The sequence below is a fragment of the Mchenga conophoros genome, linkage group LG14, assembly GCF_057382185.1.
Source record: "Mchenga conophoros isolate Kocher_MC1m ecotype Shallow Benthic linkage group LG14, M_conophoros_male_GT1.1, whole genome shotgun sequence".
In the NCBI taxonomy this organism is placed as follows: domain Eukaryota; kingdom Metazoa; phylum Chordata; class Actinopteri; order Cichliformes; family Cichlidae; genus Mchenga; species Mchenga conophoros.
Window position 1 is genome coordinate 33718307 of NC_140539.1, and position 20126 is coordinate 33738432.

A 20126-nucleotide genomic window follows, 5' to 3' on the forward strand; every position below is an offset into this window, starting at 1 on the left:
ATACTCTATCTTTTAAAGGTCAATATTGGTAGCTGTCATTTCTAAAGTGCCATTCATAGGTCAATACCTCATTAGTAATCTGGTGGAGTTTGGATCAAATGCAGCTCCTGTCTTGTCTGTGTCGCTGAGCTGCAGCCAATACCAATTTCAAGTTCACAGCTATTCCACAGGATTCTGTTACAGGCATTCAAAGTTTGACACATTTAGCAGTATTTTTATCGTAACTGTGAGAAGTTTTTATCTTTTTCGGCCATATTATTTGATCTGTATGTTTGTGTAAAAGCAGTCAAAAATCAGAAGATGTGCAAGAAAATAAGGAAATAAGCACAGCAGCAAATCGTCACTTTTCAAAAGCTGTATCTCATGTTCATTAACCTCCTAAGACCCGAACTCTTCCACAGCATGCCTTTTTAATTTTTCTTTGATATTTGGGCATATTGGGGACGGATGAATGTAAAAACAAAGAATTACCAGATTTTTGTTTTTTACCCTATTTTTTGTTTTTAAGAAAAATAAGAGCCGCATATGAGGATATTCGTTTAAAATTTTGATAGAACAGTAGCAGTATAATGTCCTCATAAGTGGATATCAGGCGCTTGTAGAGCAAAATTGAGTATTTTGGTCTAAATAACCCAAAATGTGATGTCCACATATGTGGACGCCAGGTCCTAGGAGGTTAAACGCCTTCGTCGACTTTATTGATCATCTTAATTTAACCAGCACATTACTACAACACCACTACTGTTACTGCCAGTAGGCTACAGAGTTCTATGGTAATGGTATTGCTTCAGGGTATTGGAGCTTTAGCAGTTGTTTATGCGACCAGTAATGCAGTGAACATGTCATGACAGACAGACTAAACTATCATGGCAGTTGCACCTCTTCCATGAATTTCTACTCCATTGTGTTGTCTGAGTTCCAGAGCTTTTCTACTAGATTGCTTAACAAGAGTCAGACCTCCTACGAAGGCTGTCAGAATATGCCGGCTTTGATGCCGTCACTATCTGCATAGATGTCTCAGAGAGCTTATTTTGCTCCTCCATCACCCGCCAGTGACAGAGTAACACAGGAGGCTGTGACAGCGGAAAAGGTAACTCTGTCAATTTAAACTCCAGTGAGCGCTTGATCTCTGAGCTGCCCAAATGTACAGTCAGAGCTGAAGCTAACAAGACAATGTACCCAGGGCCTGTAATTGGACCGGGTCCTTTTCAGCAGTGTGAAAAGATAGAGACCGTCTGTCAGCCTGCTCTCCAGTCAAGGTCATGATGTTGAGTGCTGGATGTGTTGTATATTCTACAATGCCCTTCATCCTATCACAGCTTATCCAGCTGCTGCTGTGCAGAGGTTGGGTGAGAACTGCTGCACTCTGTGGGCATCACACTAGATTATGTGCTTGGAGAGATTAATCAAATCGTATGATGTTTTGCTGTGAAAGAGTGACCAAGAAAAATTTCATCCAACCGGTCTTGCCAGCAAATGCCCCTTAAGCTGAGTTGAAAGTTGTTTTGTTCGTCCTTCATGTCATTGCCAAAGGAGCAGCACATTTATAACTTGACATAAACTGGTGCAGTGATGGGAAATAAACTGTCTTTCTGAAGGATTGTGTCATGGTATAGCACAGTTGATAGACCTGGTTAGCTGAAGTCATTTTTCTTTGATGGCTACGCTCAAAAAGTCGTCCTCAAATGCAACTGTTGGCTTTTGTTTTGTTTAAAGAGAGACACCTTCTTCCTTATTTCACCTGAGCTTTAGCACTAGTTTAAAGCATCACCTGACTCCAGATTCTCTTCTGCACCTGTGTCCAATATTGTGTATGTTCGAATGCTTGCGAACAAGAACATTCTTTATGAGCAGCAGGAGAAAGAAAGGCTGTTCACTGTTTAGAAGAATACACTCCATTCTTCCACCACTAAAATATTTATTTATTTTTTTTACCCTCCTGATGCCATTTTGGTCTGCGGGATCCCTGGAGAGTAAAGTGCATTAAGCCACTCACTGTATTTACTCGTGCTGGACTGAAGCTGATGTGTGAGGGCAGGTCAGAGGATGGAGGATGGGACATTGATCATCGTTGAATGAGTGTCAGGGGAATCTTGACATCCAGAACAGTTTTTCACACTTGGAGTTCAGAGGCCAACAGCTAGAGACTCATTACTATGTGAAAATACACTACCACAACTCGATAAAACTACAGTACATCAAGACATTGTTTTGTCACTCGTAAACTATTCAGTTTTATGTGATTTTATTGAATAATTGAACTTTTTTGAACTTGTAGCAGACACACATCAGGATAAAGAAGCCTGTTTTCTTCCACGAATAAACAGTGAGATCCTGCAAATGTAGCCTAAAACAGCGGTCCCCAACCTTTTTTGCGCCACGGACCGGTTTATGCCCGACATTATTTTCACGGACCGGCCTTTAAGGTGTCGCGGATAAATACAACAAAATAAAACTAGTACCGGTACCGAAAAATAGAAGATCTATTCATAACACACGTGAAAAGACCCATGAAAACCGAGTTAACGATAAAAACGATAACAAAATAACGCTGAAAACCAATAAAAACCCTGAAAACCATAGATTTCACACCCGAGCCTCAACTCTCATGTACCGGTCCAAGGCCCGGGGGTTGGGGACCGCTGGCCTAAAAAATGTGCCAAAAAAACAAACCAACAACAAAAATTTCCAGTAGAATAATTTAATGGATCACATACTTGAAAACAACTCTAGGGAGCTAGACACAGGTCTGTGTGACTGTCGAATTTTGACTTGCAGTCATTGCACTTTTACTGAGATATCCACAGTAAATATAGAGTTCCTTGATATGTTCTGGAAAAAAACAAAAGATCATTTAGACATCTTAAAGCACAACTGCCACACGATCAAAATAAATAATCATAAAGACCACAGCAGGAGGACGGCTTAAGTATGGATGGCTATAAAGATGACCACAGTGTGAATAGATTTAAAAGAAAGCTTGCTGTTACATAATTGAAGACCAGCTGTATTATTGTGAAAGAAAATGGTAAAGAGGTCAATTGGGAGTTTATGTACTGTATCACAGAGTAAACAGTCTGACATTTGTCTTGTTTGTCCTATTGTGGAGGAACTCTGTATTGAGAACGCGAATGACAAAAACCTGGTTTATTTAACGTGAACACAAAGAAGTTCTCCAAAACCAAGTTCAGCTCCGACTCTAGTCTGCAAATACAGTTTGAATAATGAATTGTACCCTTTTAAAATCACCTCCGAGGTAAACAAAAACCAGGAATGAAAGGTTTATCTATGTGCCTTTGAGGTTCGCCTTGCCACACACCTTGAACAAAGGTCTGATCTGACAATTTTTATTTGAATCTATGTGAAAAGCCTGTGGAAATTTAAGAGGAGAACCAACAAAAACTAACATTAAAAGGTAGGGTGTTATATTTTGAATTAAAGGCATTTCAAGGATGGGTAGCAGGATCTCCCGGGCATGAATAAGCTCTTTGTGCTGCATGTGTAGACTCATTTGTTTAGCGCGTCATGTAGACAGTACCGAGTTTCATGTGGTGAATGTGAAAGCAGACTTTATGAATAACGAGAGGATTACTGGCATTACTGTTTCACGATAATGCAAGTTTATTTTAATCCACGTAATTGTTGATTATTTTTCTTTCTGTGCAGAGTGCAAAACTTGTTCCCACAGGTTTGAGGCACGCAGCATTTGTGTTGTTTTCTTTTTTTCTTTTCTTTTCTTTTTAATTGCCAAGTCATTATTGTAAATTAAATTTGTTCTCAGCTGATTTCCCTGATTAAACTTAGGTTTAATTAAATTTTTAATTCTATACAACGAATTAAACGCGATGCCATTACCTTCACAAACCTCTAAAAGTTAACGTCGCGCATGCTTTGTACTTGTTTTCCAAGTCAAGTAGCCATAGGCTGTTGAAACTTTCTCTACTCCTTAATTTGGAGGATTCATTAAATTAGTTAATTAATATTCTCGACTGGTTGTGTCTTTCTGATTATTCACCAGTGTGGTTTGAACCTTAGATTTATGATTAATATTTATAGGAGACTGTCAGGAGCTGTCAGCCTCATATGAATCAACAAGGCTTCACGACTCAAGAGCCAGTTGATGTGCGATAAATCAAAGGGTGAGTGGGGAAAAATCCCACAAAGATGAATAAAAAGAATCCAATTAGAAATCTGTAACCTTTCTGCAGGGAGGCTTACTTTCTGATTTATTAGTACAAAGCTGTTTACTCTTCCCGTTTCTATTATATGTTTTAAGCATTGGAGGAAATGAATATGTCCAAGAGAGTGAATGAGCTCAGGCAGCATGACCGCAACTCATGCATTACAATGGGGTGTGTGCAGGCATCTCTTTCATGCAACGCTGCCTCACCAACACACATAAACACCCACACACACATTCACCGGTGAGATACTACTATACTATCCTATCCTCTGGAGCATCTTGCGTGCGTAGAAGTATTTTTAGTAACACGCAGCACTCTGTGTTTTCAGCGCAATGTGTCAGGACAGCAACATGTTAAGGATTCAGTCAGATGGGCCTCAACGCTTTGCCCAGAGCTCTGCAGAAAGGATGTGTTTGTCCCCAGTGCTGGAGGGGGGTCACGTGCTGACCTCATTGTGTGCACGAGTAAGTGCACTCTGCATTATCAGCGTGCAGCTTCCCTCCGCGTAACAAAAAAGGCGACTTATCTCGCAATAGCTAATTGATTGATTTCCTTGGCACAAATATCCTAGACAGTAACATTTTTTTTATCTTCTCAAGTCAGTAGAGAGGCAGAGGAGCCGGTGAAAAATGAAAATGGACTCTTCTCTGGAAATGGAAAGATTTAATATTTTTCATCCCTAGAAAAAGGACTGACAAGCTTTATTACTCTTTGCTTCACCGCCCCCTCCCTTTGGTCAGGGAGAGCTGTACGCTACAGAAGTGCTATGGAAAAACACTTTGCAATAAAAAAAACAAAAAAACATTGTGCCTTCATAAACACAAAGGTTAATATCTTATTTACAAGCTGCAGCCCCAGTGGTCGACACGCTAGCACAAATGTCTTCCTGTCTTTTTGAGTTGACTCAGGCAGAGGTGATCCAAAACAGGCAAATCCATCTTATACCGTCCTCTTCACAGGGTTGTAGCTTCATGGAAGTCACACACCCTCCTCTTGGACCTTCAAAGATTGCAGCTGGCTCACTTTCTTCACCGGTACATTAACTCCTGCTGCCTGCATTGCCTCACTACAGCAGATGCTGCCAAAAGAAAACAAAGCTAGTAGGCCACAGGGTTAATCACACTCATCTAGGGGTCTGTCACACTGTTGCCAGGTGTGTCACATTCACAGTACACTTGGCTTCCTTTTGTTGCTGCTCTTTGACCTCTGCTTTTTTCACTAAGTGTAAAAGGGGATCAATTCAGAAGTCTCAGTCTGATGGAATCTGTTTCAGCTCAAATGATAAGTTTCTACAGAAAGGACAGAAAATGAGTGAAGAAAAATTCAGCTGTTTTTCTTTTTCTCCTTTGGTTTTTATTTAAGCTCATTTGAGCTTGGAAGTCTTCTCTGTCTCAAAGGTCTGGGTTGTACGCAAAATACCAGTGTAGTCAAAGCAGTGTCACAGAGCTGTTGTGATACTGTATGTCAAAAGCAGGGATTTGGTTTGTGGAGTCGTTATATTTCTCTGTTACAACTTAAGAGCATTGATTTCACATGGTGTACCAGCCCATGTTTATTCTGTCTTTCTTGGATTGTAACACAATGCACAAGAGTTGAATTTTTGTGTGGAATATATTGGTATTCCCTCTCCTTCGCTGATCTGTGACATTCACATTGTAACTTAGATGGTATTACTTGTGACAGATTGCATTGGACTAAGGCAGAGTTGTACATCAATATGCCATTTATATTTTCTATTATATTGGCTCTTGGCAGCATATTGCCTTTGTCTGCGTGTGCAACCAGCAGAGAAGATAGCTTATCTTTTAAGAAAAGCAATCAAAGAACTACTTGCTTTGCCATATTTAGCTAATTTTAGAATAGGTTTGAGTAGCTAGTAAAGAACATAAAGGTCTTCTCTTGGCCTTGCATTGTTGCTAAACACAATGTCGAGTTTTCCAAGATGGCGTTGCCTTAGTCAAATTCTTGTTAAGTCTGTTCTACGCTTATCATTTCTCTCAGTTCTCAGCGATGCATTTGTGTGGTGAAATGCCAATTCCTTCTTTTGAATGCATCTCCTAAGACACAGCTGCCTACTTAGATAGCTAATGGCTGTGTTTTGTGCTGCAGCGCTGTGAGCCAAGTGCGGCGTGATGGCATTTGTTCTGTCTGCCCAAGGCCTGGTCTGTCATTGTGTATCAGTCCAGCCAATGGCCATGACTCACACATGAACCCTCTGGGTGCTTGAGCTCACAGAGAAGACACAGTAGTTTAATGTTCAGCACACGGAAATACATACGGGGCGGGGGTAGCTGGTGGTCACGGTGTTGAAGGCTTTTCTGGGCACTGGTAGTGCTGATGAGGAGGTGTTAGTGACTATTTTCTCATCATAACAGCAGGGGCTGCAGAGCTGTTTTCATGGTGCTAAAACCGTATTTTCTCTCCTGCATCTTTGACTGTAAGCAATCATTGCTACTATGATTTTGGGCAGAGTTTCCTCTGCAGGCAAACAGCTTGTCCAAGTCTGTAGCATCAGCTTTGCTTGGAGTGTCTGTTGATATAGTTGATGCTGTTTAGGCATTGTCCCGGTTTTTGATCAGTGATAGTGCTGCTCATGCTGTGATTCTGTTTACTTTCAACTATTGTTCTCTGCTGTTCCACAATTAAACGACATCACTTTGCGTGCTGCAGATATTTTTTTGGTTTTTCCCCAAGGACCAACCGTGCATTTAGAACAGAAAAACTTGCAAATGTAAGCACTTTCCTGGCCAGGGCTGGATTTCTTTTGTAGTTTTTCAAATGAATGATTAAGAAGAGCAAAACAAACATTTAAAAAGAAAATGTCAGAGATAATTGCTTCAACCTCAGTCCCTGAGACGCTTGTCGATATTGTCAGTTTCCTGTTTTCATTCCTTTGGTGTCCTTTCTCAGATGGCTTCATCTCTCCATAGTGACGTAGCCTGAGAACCATATCCATCAATAGATGTCAGAAAGAACCCCCGCCATTCGCTGACAAAAACAGTGGCCGTTGTATAACATCATCTATCATCCCGGGCCTTTGTTCAGCATCCTGTCTCATACGGGGGTGAGCAGCCAGTGTGAGGGTGGCATTCTGTTTGACAGGCCAGTGCAGATGCTAAATGACAGTGACACAAAGAGGAGGCCCACCACACAGGTCCTGACAGGGCTGTTTTCCATAGAGAAGAGGCTTGACTTGACTCAAAGCCCAACCCGACATCAGATTACAGCGCAACTCTTGACACCTCTTTGGCCTGCTTTTAATGTTTATAATTCAGCTCTTTGTGATAGGTGAAAACAATAGTTGTCATATATCTTTGTACATACCTGCTAACCTAAAATATATTGTCAGCTTTTAATGATTTAACTTATCAACTTTGGAGTAACTTGAAACTTTGCTTGACACAGTTCTGTTACAGCATGTACAGCCAACTGAGAGTACTGTTGAAGTGTCCTAGAAACTGAAACGCTGTGTGTCTCTTATTGTAAGTCAGTCTGGATTAGAACATTTGCCAAAAGCCTCGAGAGTTAGTGTGATGATAATATCCATTACGGTGTTTCAGTTTATGCCGTATCCATCTCTTCTGATCCCCTGAAGGGGAACTGCTCTGTGTTCCCCTCTTTGTTAAAATGGTGACTATAAAGTGCATTCATATCTGCAGCTTTATCTGCTACAGTGATATGGATACTCAGACAAGTCTCCAAGTTTCATACTGTAGTCAGATCACACATCCTTGCCATTTGCAAAGTTGTCTTTCTTGCTTAGGTGTGCCACGGCTGGTTTTGGATTCGCATCTTTTTCTTTTTTGTTTTTGTGTTTTCTTATGCAGTTATTGTATCACCCGAAGGCTGTAATCTTACAGGATTAGTGTTTTGTAGAGGGTTTATCGTCATGCAATCCAAACCGCAGTTTTCTCATGATACCAGCTCCTGTGTCTATGAAGTGCAAACTACAAACTATCTGAAAGTGTTTGACTAGTTTACTTTTTCGACATAAAAGGTAAAGAATGTTGATGACCAGAATTTATTTTGGAAGAAAAAAAGTACTCCTCCGGTGTGTTACAAATATTTGTTCAGCACCTGGAAGAGCGAGGAATTATAATAATGGCTTCATTTCAAAGGGCTTTCAACACAACTTTGATGTCCAGTCAGTCTTATTGTGTGAGATCCATTAGCGAAAAGAAAAGCTCGCCTTGATTTGCCTCTAGTGAAATAAATGAAATATAAATGGAGGGTATTTATAGATCTGAGGTGGCCCTTTGAGGGGGTGCGTCTTTGAATCTGAAACTTTTAAGAGTGCAGACAAAAGCAAATAGCAAAGGAGATGCAGTGTTACACAGTCAGAGGAAACAGAAAGTCCACCTGGGCGATCCTGGCTCAAGAGTTGTAATCGGAAGGTTGCCGGTTCGAGCCCCGGCTTGGACAGTCTCGGTTGTTGTGTCCTTGGGCAAGACACTTCACCCATTGCCTACTGGTGGTGGTCAGAGGGCCCGGTGGCGCCAGTGTCCGGCAGCCTCGCCTCTGTCAGTGCGCCCCAGGGTGGCTGTGGCTACAATGTAGCTTGCCATCACCTGTGTGTGAATGGGTGGATGACTGGATGTGTAAAGCGCTTTGGGGTCCTTAGAGACTAGTAAAGCGCTATACAAATACAGGCCATTTACCATTTACCTGGAGCCAGCATGTTGATACATACATGGCAGTTAGTGGCAAGAAGAGTAGAAGTTAGAACTGGTTGGAGTGGATAAGTGCATTGAGTAGGTTAGCTTTTTCAGAGGTCAGCTGATGATTTTTGCCAATATTGTGCTGTTTGCCACCAATGACGTGCAATTTTTCTGTGTGGTACCATCACACAGCAGAAGCAGTATCTTCTGTAAGTTGCCTTGACGTTTGTGAAATAAACTTGGAAATTCAATAAACAATTAATGCATAATTCTCTCCAACGTTAAAAATATTGGCAGATGTATATGAATGTTTCACTTTAATCAAACTGCAAAGCGTAGAAAAATTTTTAAAATGAGACTTTGTGGTTTGGAAATTTCCAAACTTCATGCTCACATCACAGAGTGGAGTGGGGTGGTAAAGACATGTGATGAGTGGCCACAGTTCAGAAGCGCTACATCTGCTTTTCCTAAATTGGTGGCCTTGAATGCAGATACCTGAATTGCCCCGTGTTAAAATGAGTTGACCTAGCTTTCTCAAAGGGGGAAAAAAAAGTTGAAATTCAGCGTCTTCTATTTTTTTCTAAATGGCTTCTATCACAGAGCATTGTAAGTGGCTATCCACTCACAGACTACAGCAGAAAAAAGGAGTGGTGCTGAGCTTTTTGGAGTCCCAAACAGACAAGACTGATGGATTGTAAAGTGATCATTATCTAAAGGTTAAAGGGGAACCATTAGCAGGGACTGGATTTGCCTTTCACAAAACAGGTTGTTTTAATTCAGGACACATAGAAGGATGTCTTTTATTTAACGTTGAATGGGCTTAGACATGTCTTGTAAGACAGTCTTACATATGCTCTGACTGAATATTATACTACTTTGTGTTTTTCTCCTTGAAAAAAATAAAAACAGCTTTCTGCCCTACTTAACAGATTCATTTCAGACACCATCTCTGAATATGACACAGCTACATTTATGTTCAAAAGGGTACTTCACACTTGCCATTAAGAAAGATATGGATTTAAAGGGGAGTTTAGATATTCAGGGGAATAAAAGCCTCTGTATTTCTAGAGATGTTCTGGAATTGCAAGTGTCATCTTTATCTCTTAGCCCAAATGCCTGACATTTACTTTACTATTAGCCACTTTTGTGCAACTTTGTGGACTGCAGGGATAATGCACCGGAGACTTGGATGGTATAGGTCTTGCCATCATTTGAACTTGTTCTAGCAACATTGAGGAACCAGGCTAAAGGCTTTTCATATCCAATTCAAAACAGGGAAGGCTGACTCATCAAAATATATCTCGGCTTTCTCCTTGGGGTGCAAGTTAACAAATTTGTTCGTCCAGCCTTCTGTCTTTTATTTATAGTAATAACCCGGGGAGACATTGTCATAAAGGCCTCTTGTCAGTCTGGATCTGCTGAGCCTTTTAACACTAACAGCATCCCTCTCTCCACCTTGCCATTCTTTGCTGCAGAGTTTGTATTCCCATCAGCTTTCTTTGTGAGCTCGCCGCTGCGATCATTTTTTTTCCCAATGCCACTGCACACTTCTTCATTTACACAAAAGAGGACAGTGCAAGCAGCAAATTCTTTTCAAGAACAAAAGTGTAACTGATTACACAGACATCCTTAGATAAAATGCTAACGAGCAATTTTTTTTTTTGGTTTCAGAAAATGAAGATTTTGTACATTCATGTCATAACGCTCTCATAGACGACAGGTGAAAAGCGCCTGCAAAGCCTGCTGCTGAACACAAGCTGTTTCCTGTGACAGCTTCATCTGTGAAACTGTATTCTCCAAGGGCTCAAAGCCTGCCCAGGGATCACTGAGACCGTTTAAGATTACATGTCTGCTGGCAGGGAGCAGCAGATAGGTGAAAATAATTGGCTTCGTCACCAGCCGCCCCTCCACCTCCCTATTCCTTTTACTCCTTGCGGTGACGACAAACAGAGTGACATGGCGAGGTAAGATGAGCCCAACCTCCCAACACCCACCTTAGCTACTTGTCTAATCGGCAACGATGCCTTTACCTGGCTTCTGTGGCATATAATCAAGAGAGGAACCCTTGTGCCCCCCACTGATTGGGTGTAAAAGAGGTTGCAGACCTAGTTTCATGCAATTAGTGGAGGAATGCCAGACGCTAATGGAGCCCAGAAGTGTTGGCAAAGCATTATGATGGGATTGTTGGGGCCACGGGAAGTTTAAAAAAAACAAACAAAAAAACCCCACACAGGGCATTTGCCCAGAGGAAGAGTAAGAAAGAGGTACAGTATATGAAACAATAAACTGGAATGGACGTGGGGGAAATTATCTGTGCACAGCTTGCTTTTGGGTCTGGGGCTTATTAAGGAGGGGCATTGTGGGAAAGTGAGACTGCTCAGTAAAACATGATAAATATTATTGAAGTATTGCAGATGGTTAGGCACGGGGGAGCACTCTGGAGAGAAACAATACTGAATGGGTATCTCTGTAGTAATTACGCCCTAATTTGCGTTGACGGCAGATGCAATGTTGATGTTTTCTCGAGACTCTCGGCCAAATCTGATTGGTGACAGCGGAGGGGAGGAGACTATTGTATGCAGACAAAGCAGCTTGGAGTAAAAAAACAAAAAATTACACGTCTAATATGGATGCTTTAAATGTCATGTTTGAAGTGAATCTCCCAGAAATAATCATTCTTAGCAGAGGATGCAGGAGAGTTTCAGACTTGGCAGTGAGCCTTTAGGATGGTGTGAAATTAAGGCTGAAATGCTCACGTGCAAGTAATTTGGTATATTAGCATTAATATATTTGTTTTTTTCATTATAATGCATGTTGACTTAATTTTTAATATAGTGGAATATAACTATTTTCTAGTGATATGTCTTATTTTGTTTATTTTAAGACATAAATTTTTAGTGCAAAACCCTCTGCAGTCATCTTTTAGTCATGCAATTCAGCTTTATTTACTTGTACTTTATAGATGGCCATTTCTGCATCATGTTGTAGTATTTTGTTGTTGTTGCTCAAGGACTAAAACAATAGCAGCTTGGCTACTTTAAGTTGCTAATACATTTTCCCAAAACTGCTTTATTAGTTTTAGGCTAACAACAGGAAAAATACTGAATTCCAGTCGATACTAAATGCAACTGTTCTTAGCAGTCTGTCTTGGTTGGCTCGGTAGCTTCTCTGTAACCCTACCAATTAGAAGACACAAACATGACAGATCATACCAAAGCAGCACAGATAAATTGGGGGAACTATATATAAGTGTAGCTTATCCTCTGAGCTGGGGGTTTGTAATGTCACCACCTCCAAGTGAATTTGCAGCTACAGCAAGATCTAAACAATTTCACCAGCTGTCTCTTGGGTATTCTCTCACTTTTTTCCCCCCCTTTGTTTGCTCTTCCCTCATTAGAAATGCACACTGCCAAAGTGTCACTGGGGGTTTTAAATAAATAATCACAAAATGCATTTATTCGATGACAGCGCTGCCTTCTATTTACCCCCCTACACTCATCTCCAGGAAGTTCAGGTTTGAGCACTGACAGGAAGGACAAGTCCCTGCCTGCACCTACAACGGCAAACCAACTGTCTTTTAGTCACTGTTGAAACAATTCCTGATAATACCATGGGCTCAGCCCACTGAATAGGGCTGTTGTTTAGCTGTTGCCATGTGAATATTCAGTGCATGAATCATTCTTTATATTCGTGAACCTGCACAGTTTACACAGACTTTGACATTGGTTCTCGATCAGCTCACGGATATAAGTGGAGCGGGTGGCATTCAGCAAAACCGTCAAGCTGTTGAGGCCCTAAGAAAACTCACAATAAAGCCATTTGCTTAAATATAAAGTGCCAACCAGATGGGTGAGTGAGGGAAAAGGAAGGTTCTTCCTCCACAGTGAGCCTTTATTATCGCTTGCTCTTTTTCCCTCCAGTGGCACAGTGTCCTTGGTACAGATGTTGAGATTTCATGTGTGGTTAGAGCATTTTCATAGCCTTTCAGAAACACAGCTCCTTACGGATAATGGCAGTGGATGGGCACTGAGTGGCTGTCAAACCTTGAAGCTTGTTTGCACAAAGCAGTGACTGAGGCAATTTTGGCTGGCAAGAGCGCTCGTGGGGTTTTCAAGCTTCTCATATTGGCCATGTCGTGGTCGCTGAAATGTGTCGAAATTATATGTGACTCTGGCCAGAGAGTAAGCTGCGGCAGCACAGGCTGCCACACCCAGTTCGCCCACATGTCTGTACCAAAGGAAGGGAAAAAAAACCCATGGGTGACATCAGCGGTGGCCCGAGCTGTTTAACCGGTCTGTGAATGGCTGTCGCGATCTAGAATCCAGGAAAGCCGTTAAACTCCGCCACGGGTGGTTTGGACTGGTTTGTGCATGTGTGCTTTTGTTAAAGAACGTGTGTTTGTATAGTGAATATTGCCATTAGGCATTTTTATTTGTTTTTGGGCGAAACGTATTTACTGTTTTATTTAGGCGCTCTGAAAGTTGTGGATTAGTTTGATCAACTTTTCCCAGGTTGACTGTGCCATTGCTTTAAATGCTCATAGATGTGTTGTATTATTGAGAAGTAGCTGCACGTCTCTGTTTCTGATTCACTGTCATGTGTGCGAGCATGAACTTGAATCTCTGCTATGTCTAACTCAATTTCTGCTCCCAGGTGGATAATGTTCAAGACTGCAAATGGGGATTTATTGGAACCGAGTTAGCGGGGAAACTAACATCATCTAAGTTATATTATTTAACCTAGAGGTCTAACTCATTTAATTTCAATCAGTTTTAGCACAGTTTTAACAGAAACCTTTACATCTCTTGCCCTGAGAGAGTGACTACCTAATTTTTAAATTTTCTTTATTTATGGCCTTATTCTTTGAGCCTGTCTTTAAAAAGTTGTGTTGTTTAGCCTAATTTCTACAAACATTAGAACATTTTTTGTATTTTAGACATTTATTATTTTATATATATTTATTATGGCATATGCCACAAATAACATTTCCTGGTTTGGGGGAAAAAAAGCACTGTGTCAGCTCTAAACTGACTGCTCTGAACAAGTATGTCTTAATACAGAAGCAGAAGGATCATGGATAAAATTTCAGCAGTACTAAGGAAGATCTGAATTTTGCTTGAAACCTGAAAAACATCCGCGCTCCGTCAAATTAAACTTTGAACAGCATTTGAATGTGCCACTTACACCTTTCAATTTTTTGCTTAACGGCGATTTCGCGAGGAAAATCGTCTGGCTTTGGAAAGCGGGATCTTTCTTGACACCATTACCTTGCCATTCTGAGATATCACAATTTCACACTAGGGACCGTGAAACTGCCTTATCACACCGAGCAGCCCTTTCTGTCTGCTGCTGTTTAGCCCGCTCTCGCTCGTCTCACTCGTGGTTCAGGTTTTGCTTTGTTTTTTTCCTCCAAATGTATTGACCTTAACAGAAACCATTTAAATTTGTTGTAGCCAATATAATCGTGCAAAAGGTACCAGATCAAATTTCATTAAACGTCCAGAAGAGTTGGAATATGACGGGGGGGGGGTAGTTCTGGATCATTTAAAATTACAAGACAAGGCATTTGCATTGGCATTGGCACTGGCTGAGGAGTGCCCTTGCCAAGTGCCCTTGTAGTTTTTGTTTCTCTTCTTTTGCATTCTTCTTCTATGCCCTCTTTCCTTGTCAAGAAGCTCCCCTTGAATTGCTTTATCGACCTCCGCTGAGCCAAAGGCTGCCTTGTCTCAGAGTTAACAAACGAAGAGAGACAAAAGTTGAAACATTAAAACAGGTGCACTTGCCTTCCTTGTTGCTTTTGCGCTGAGCATAACGTGTTCACACAATTTTACTGGACAAAGTCGTTTTAAGCAGCTTGCTCACAAAAAAACAGTAAACTTGTTTCATATCTCTGAATATTGTAATCCTGTGGGCTGTTTACTCATGCTTTTTACGCACACATTACAAAGCGCCATTTCTTCTCAATGGCACATCTGCTAACTGCATCTGTGAAGCGGGTGCCAAAGCTGCAAACCAGGTGTGCTGGCGAACATGACCCAAGTATTATACAGAGAGCTCTCATTTGTCATACAGAACTCTCATTATTCCCTCGCGAGTGACTGTGCACCTTTGTTGTAGTGCGTTCTAGAGATTTCTCCGCCAGGTTTGGTCTTGTTTTCTTTTCTTTTTTTGTTAAACTTTGATAAAGACAAACAAATCCTTGTCAGAAAAGCCTGACAGACATTTTTAATATTGGTTTCTTTTAAAACCTATACCAGCGTTGCACCAGCTGCACATTTCTCTCTCGGGTTTTTTTGTTTTTGTTTGTTTTTTGCTTTTTTATTATTTGGAATGCCCTCAGATTCCTGTTTTTGTAAAAGTATCGGAAAAAATGTCCATCAAGGACATGATAACATTTTTGCAATGTTACGTGCACGCCTCAAGTGCTTGATAAAAATGTTCTTGTTAGATTTGGTTCCAAAAAAATGTACACTCAAAAAAGAAACAACGAAAAGAAAGGAAAATGCTTTGGCATCTTTATACAGTGTGCGCTCATGTTGTTTCATGGGCCAGATGTCTGATATCATGTGAGTATCGTAGCTTACATTCCGTTACATCTGTAGAAATCCTGTCATAACGGAGTCAATGGATTTAACTGACACTCTTGTGAAAAGCAAAAGCCATTAGTTTCACACATAGCAGAAGGTTACAGATAGTTTCCCGTTAGTTTCACCGTTTTTTTTTCCTCTCACAATGGAAACCTTCACAATCTGAAGCAGTTTTTTTTCCCCCCCGAAACGTAACCAGGACCACACATGCACGGCTGTGAACGCAGGTTTTGTTTACAATCAACAGCACTCCCAGTCCTGACATGATTGTTTGTGAGAGCATTTTGGAAATGATCTCTGTGGAGAGATTCCAGGATATGTTTACACAACACTGAAGAATAAAAACAACATATAACTACAATGGTGTACTCACTTGGACTCACTTAAAACTATATTTTACCTGGTGAGTCTATTGATTTTTTTTCCTTTGCACATTTAGATTTAGTATAATATATTTAAATGGCTATACAATGTGGCACATTTAAGAATAATAGCACATACATTATAGTATAAATAGATATTTTGCTTGATGGCCCTTCACTGTCCTTTAATTAGCTTAATTAAATCATTCAAATGTGTTCTCATCATGGTCTATAAATAAGCCACATTTTTATTCAGCTGCTCCTCAAGGATATTTTCTGCTGCTTTGGTTCCATAATGCAGTTCTAAGCTGTGCACTGATGCTCATATGAAAATTTGATGCACTACACGCTTGGTTCTCCCCCATCGCTGCACAGGGGCAAAACAAGCTTCTCTCTCTCGCATTCCCATTTGATCTGGCATCCCAGCTGTTTCCGTGATCTCTGTCCTCTCCATCAGCCTCCTGGTTCTTCTCTCTTTCGTTTCCCTTTTTTTTTTTCTCCTCCTTTTTTTTCCGACTTTCCACATCTCTTTAAATGTGTAAGAGTCATATATTACAGGCTTAGGTTTGGCTCTGGTTCTTCTGGATTCTAAAAGCAGCCAGTGAGAAGCTTATGTCTCCCCTTCATGAAAAATTCACCCTTGACTGACCTTTTAGGTGTCAAGAATCGCAGAAGCGCTGGAACATGCTTTCTGGGTGCTTTTAAGAAACTACCTGGGGAAAACTGCTTCACTGTGATAAAAAAAAAAGCATTTGGTCTGTTACTTTTTCTTTTTCTTTTTTTCAATAGCTTTAAGTTTACTTCCAAAAATAAAATGGTAAAAAAAATAAATCCTACATTTTCTGCTAAACCTTTGGAGAAATCTCTTTGGTTCCACTTTGTCCCACCTGTGATCATTCCTCATTTCACTAAACAGCTATTCTTTCATCAGGACCTTCTTTGTTTACAGCGTGGGTGTTGCACATTCACAAGGTAGAGTGAAGTATATTGCTAATGCATGAAAGGAGACGCAGCAGAGAGCAGAGTTGTCTGATAAAATGATTCTCCAAGGAATGAAAGTGCTCATCTCTCTTTCCCTTCCTCATCCCACTGTTTGTCTATATTTGTGTCTCTCCCTGCCTTAGTTATTAAACTCCCCCGCCTTCTGTCACTGTGCCATCCTTTTGCCGTATACCAGTAGTAGGTCACTCGTACCCTTTCATTAGAAAGAGTTTAGACATTGAATTTTTTTTTTTGATTGTTTTTTTTTTTTTTTTAATCTGGAAATAAAGCTGCTGCAAATGGCCTCATGTCATATATTTCATGTAGCTGTGTTCATTGGATTTCCAGCCACCAGGGGATTTCTACATGACTCCGAACCTTGCAGAGCAGGCCAAATACTCAGCATATACATGTCAGAGGCAAATCTCAGGGTGATTGCCTCAGCAAGGTCAGTCAAGGACAGTGCTGTCTGAAGGAGAGGACACACACACACACACACACACACACACACACACATACCCATACATACGTTACCATGCAGTAATGCTGAACAGCAATTTTATTCTTGCTCTCACTGTGTTGAACTTATTGAATATTTAGCCAAGATGAAATTTAAATTTGTCTCTGCTGTTGTTTTTATTCATTAGCACCTTGAAGTTTATAGTGAGGTCATTTCAGGTCAATGAATTGCAAATAGAAGAGACCCTCAGTTTTTTGAAATGTAATCCCATCTATAGGCCTTTTATCTGAATGACTTTTTCCCCCTCAGTCACAAGTTGCACGGGAAGTTTTTAATTTCAGCATTAAAAGAAGTGAACCTACTGCCCCGCAGAGTATTTCTGTAATCTACAAGCTCTGTTTTTAAGTATATTGGCCCAGCGCCGCATTTTTCTTTGTTTATTTTGTTGTTTCTTTGATTTGCTTTATAGACGGTGTCTGGGTCAAGGGCATCTCTGTTAGATCCTTATAGGAAATTTTCTAAGAAGGAACAAAAATAATGATCGGTTCAAAATTCGTGGCACGTTGCTCTGATAAGAAGGAAATATGGGAAGAGTTAAAGTGTCAGGCAATTGCTCGACAGCAACTTGTCTAATTATATTAACTGTCAGTGCAATAAAATAGAAATGTCTGCTCTGTCTGTGTCAAATTGTTGCCTCAGATGAAGAGCGAGTGCCAAACAGTGCAGCTTTATTTAATTCATGGCACAGTTTGTTATTACTTATCGTAACATCCATAAAGCTAAGCTGAGCTCAGTGCTGCACCGCACGTCTCAGAGTTCACTTGTTAAACTGCTCTGGTGCACATACTCGAAATCTCTTCAGACATGGCTAACTACCTAAGGATTCTTAGCACTTAGGAACAGAGCAAGGCCCGGTAATTAAAATTGCATAATTATTTTGGCTTTGCATTAATCTCTATGGCATTTATTAAGGAGTGCTTTATGTTTTCGGGAGGTTTTTTTTGGAGCTTGTAGAAAGTCTAGATTCTATAATACGTGAATTTTGGATTGTATTTTTTTATTTGCTCCTCAACAACATATCACTGTTTCTTTTCCGTTCTTTTGCCCAAAGTAATTTTGTTTTTTCATGGGATTTGTATTGATACTATTAAACTTCTAGTAGGTGGCATTCATTTCTAATTCAACACATGGTACACACAAGTCAACACTTCCAAACTCTACCAGTTATTGTCTGATATTCTCAGACAACACACTTTTTTTTTTTTTTTTTTTTAAACAATGTGGATTTTGGCTGATCACACCTTAACAGATACCTGTCGGCAGTTTCCATCCACAAACAGAAGACGAGCAACAGCAGCTGAACCTTACAAGGTCATTATTTAACTCTCTAATGAGAGCAAATGCATGTACAATTACTCCTAACAGCAAGTCTTGGTAATATCGATTTTTATTTTTTTCCACATGAGTGTTCAACAAAACACTCCCTGTTTATTTCAGCAGTTTGCACATTCTTACTTTAAAACCTCCTTACATCTATCTGACTTGGTGGGAATGCATAGCTCCTCTTTGTTTCCACAGATAGGTTCTATGCTACTGTTGCCAAATCCAATTATAGTACCATCTACCCTGCGGCTAACGAAACTTTTAATTCTCTTATGGTGTCTCATTCAGTAATTGGTTTATGTAGTCAAACCAACAAGCATTACTCATCTAGAATAGTCTTCTGTTAAAATCGTCCCTTAACAAATACACAAAGAAAACAGACATCTGTCATCGAGTATTTACAGAGGGGTTAACGGGAACTCTGGTGGATGAAGCACTAAGCTGGAAGAATGACTATACAGTAAAATTGTGGAAAGCAACATAATCGCTTTGCTGGGATGTGTTCTTACTGTGTTTCTGGCTAGTATCTCCTAACACCCTGCAATCACACAGAATTTCTAATTTTCTTAATTTTGAAGTGATAATTGTAGTTATTTCTCTTTCTTTGACTTTTCCAGAGGGAATACCTGCTTTACTTGATTTGGATGAAAGTGATGAACACAAATGTGAGAATGTCGTCATTCTCCAAATAAAGCGGCTGCTTAAAGCCTGGGAAAAGATCCTGTTTAAGGTGGTTCAAGTGGGCGTGGACCTGGTGTGACTTTGAGGTGTGTTAACTGCTAGGCGTGTTATTTCTGTAGAAGGGAGACGCAACGGCAACAAAAGGAGTCGTTTGCATGAGTTTTGCTCCTCGAGAGGCCGGCTCCGGAAAAATCTGCTTAGTCGAAACTACACTGCTCGTCTGGTATCTTGTGGGGATTGATGACTATTTGAAGTGGATCTTTGCATAATAAACATGCAGTGGTTTTGACAGACTCTTACACTGTAGCAATTTTGTAAAGTTTCATGCAGAAAATAAATAAAAATCATAGCAGTTGTATGCTTGCTTTGTAGAACTGGGCAGGATGAAAATTTGTGGTTCCTATTTCAGGAAACATGAAGGAGATGTTGAAGTACAGTGACATAAAGTACTGTACGATTTCTGATGTGTAAGAGTTGAAAGCGCAGCACAAACTAACAACTTTCCCAGCACAAGGGGCTCTTTGTAACGCTTCTCAGTAGAGGTAAGAAAATGATCACAAAAGTGGCAGCAGAAAGCTGTACAATGTGCTTTGAGACCCGTAAATGGTGGTGATAGGCTCTCTATAGAGATAGAAACAGCCTATAGAGGTGAACTGAATAACAATCTCCTCACGCACACGTACACGCGCGCACACCTCAGTCAGAAACCTTCGTTTAGATTGATTTGTGAAACAAGCTCCCTGGAGTTTGAGTGCTCCGCTGTCTGCAATCATAGGACTGACTCATTTTAAGTTGTGCAAGGTAATTCGTGTCTGGGCAGGTTTGTGGCG

General features: G+C 40.5%; 1 protein-coding gene across 11 annotated transcripts in view; it reads left to right on the top strand.

Moving 5' to 3' along the window:
* nectin1b (nectin cell adhesion molecule 1b) overlaps positions 1 to 20126 on the top strand; it is a 162779-nt gene that overhangs the window by 13565 nt on the left and 129088 nt on the right. The window lies entirely within an intron of this gene.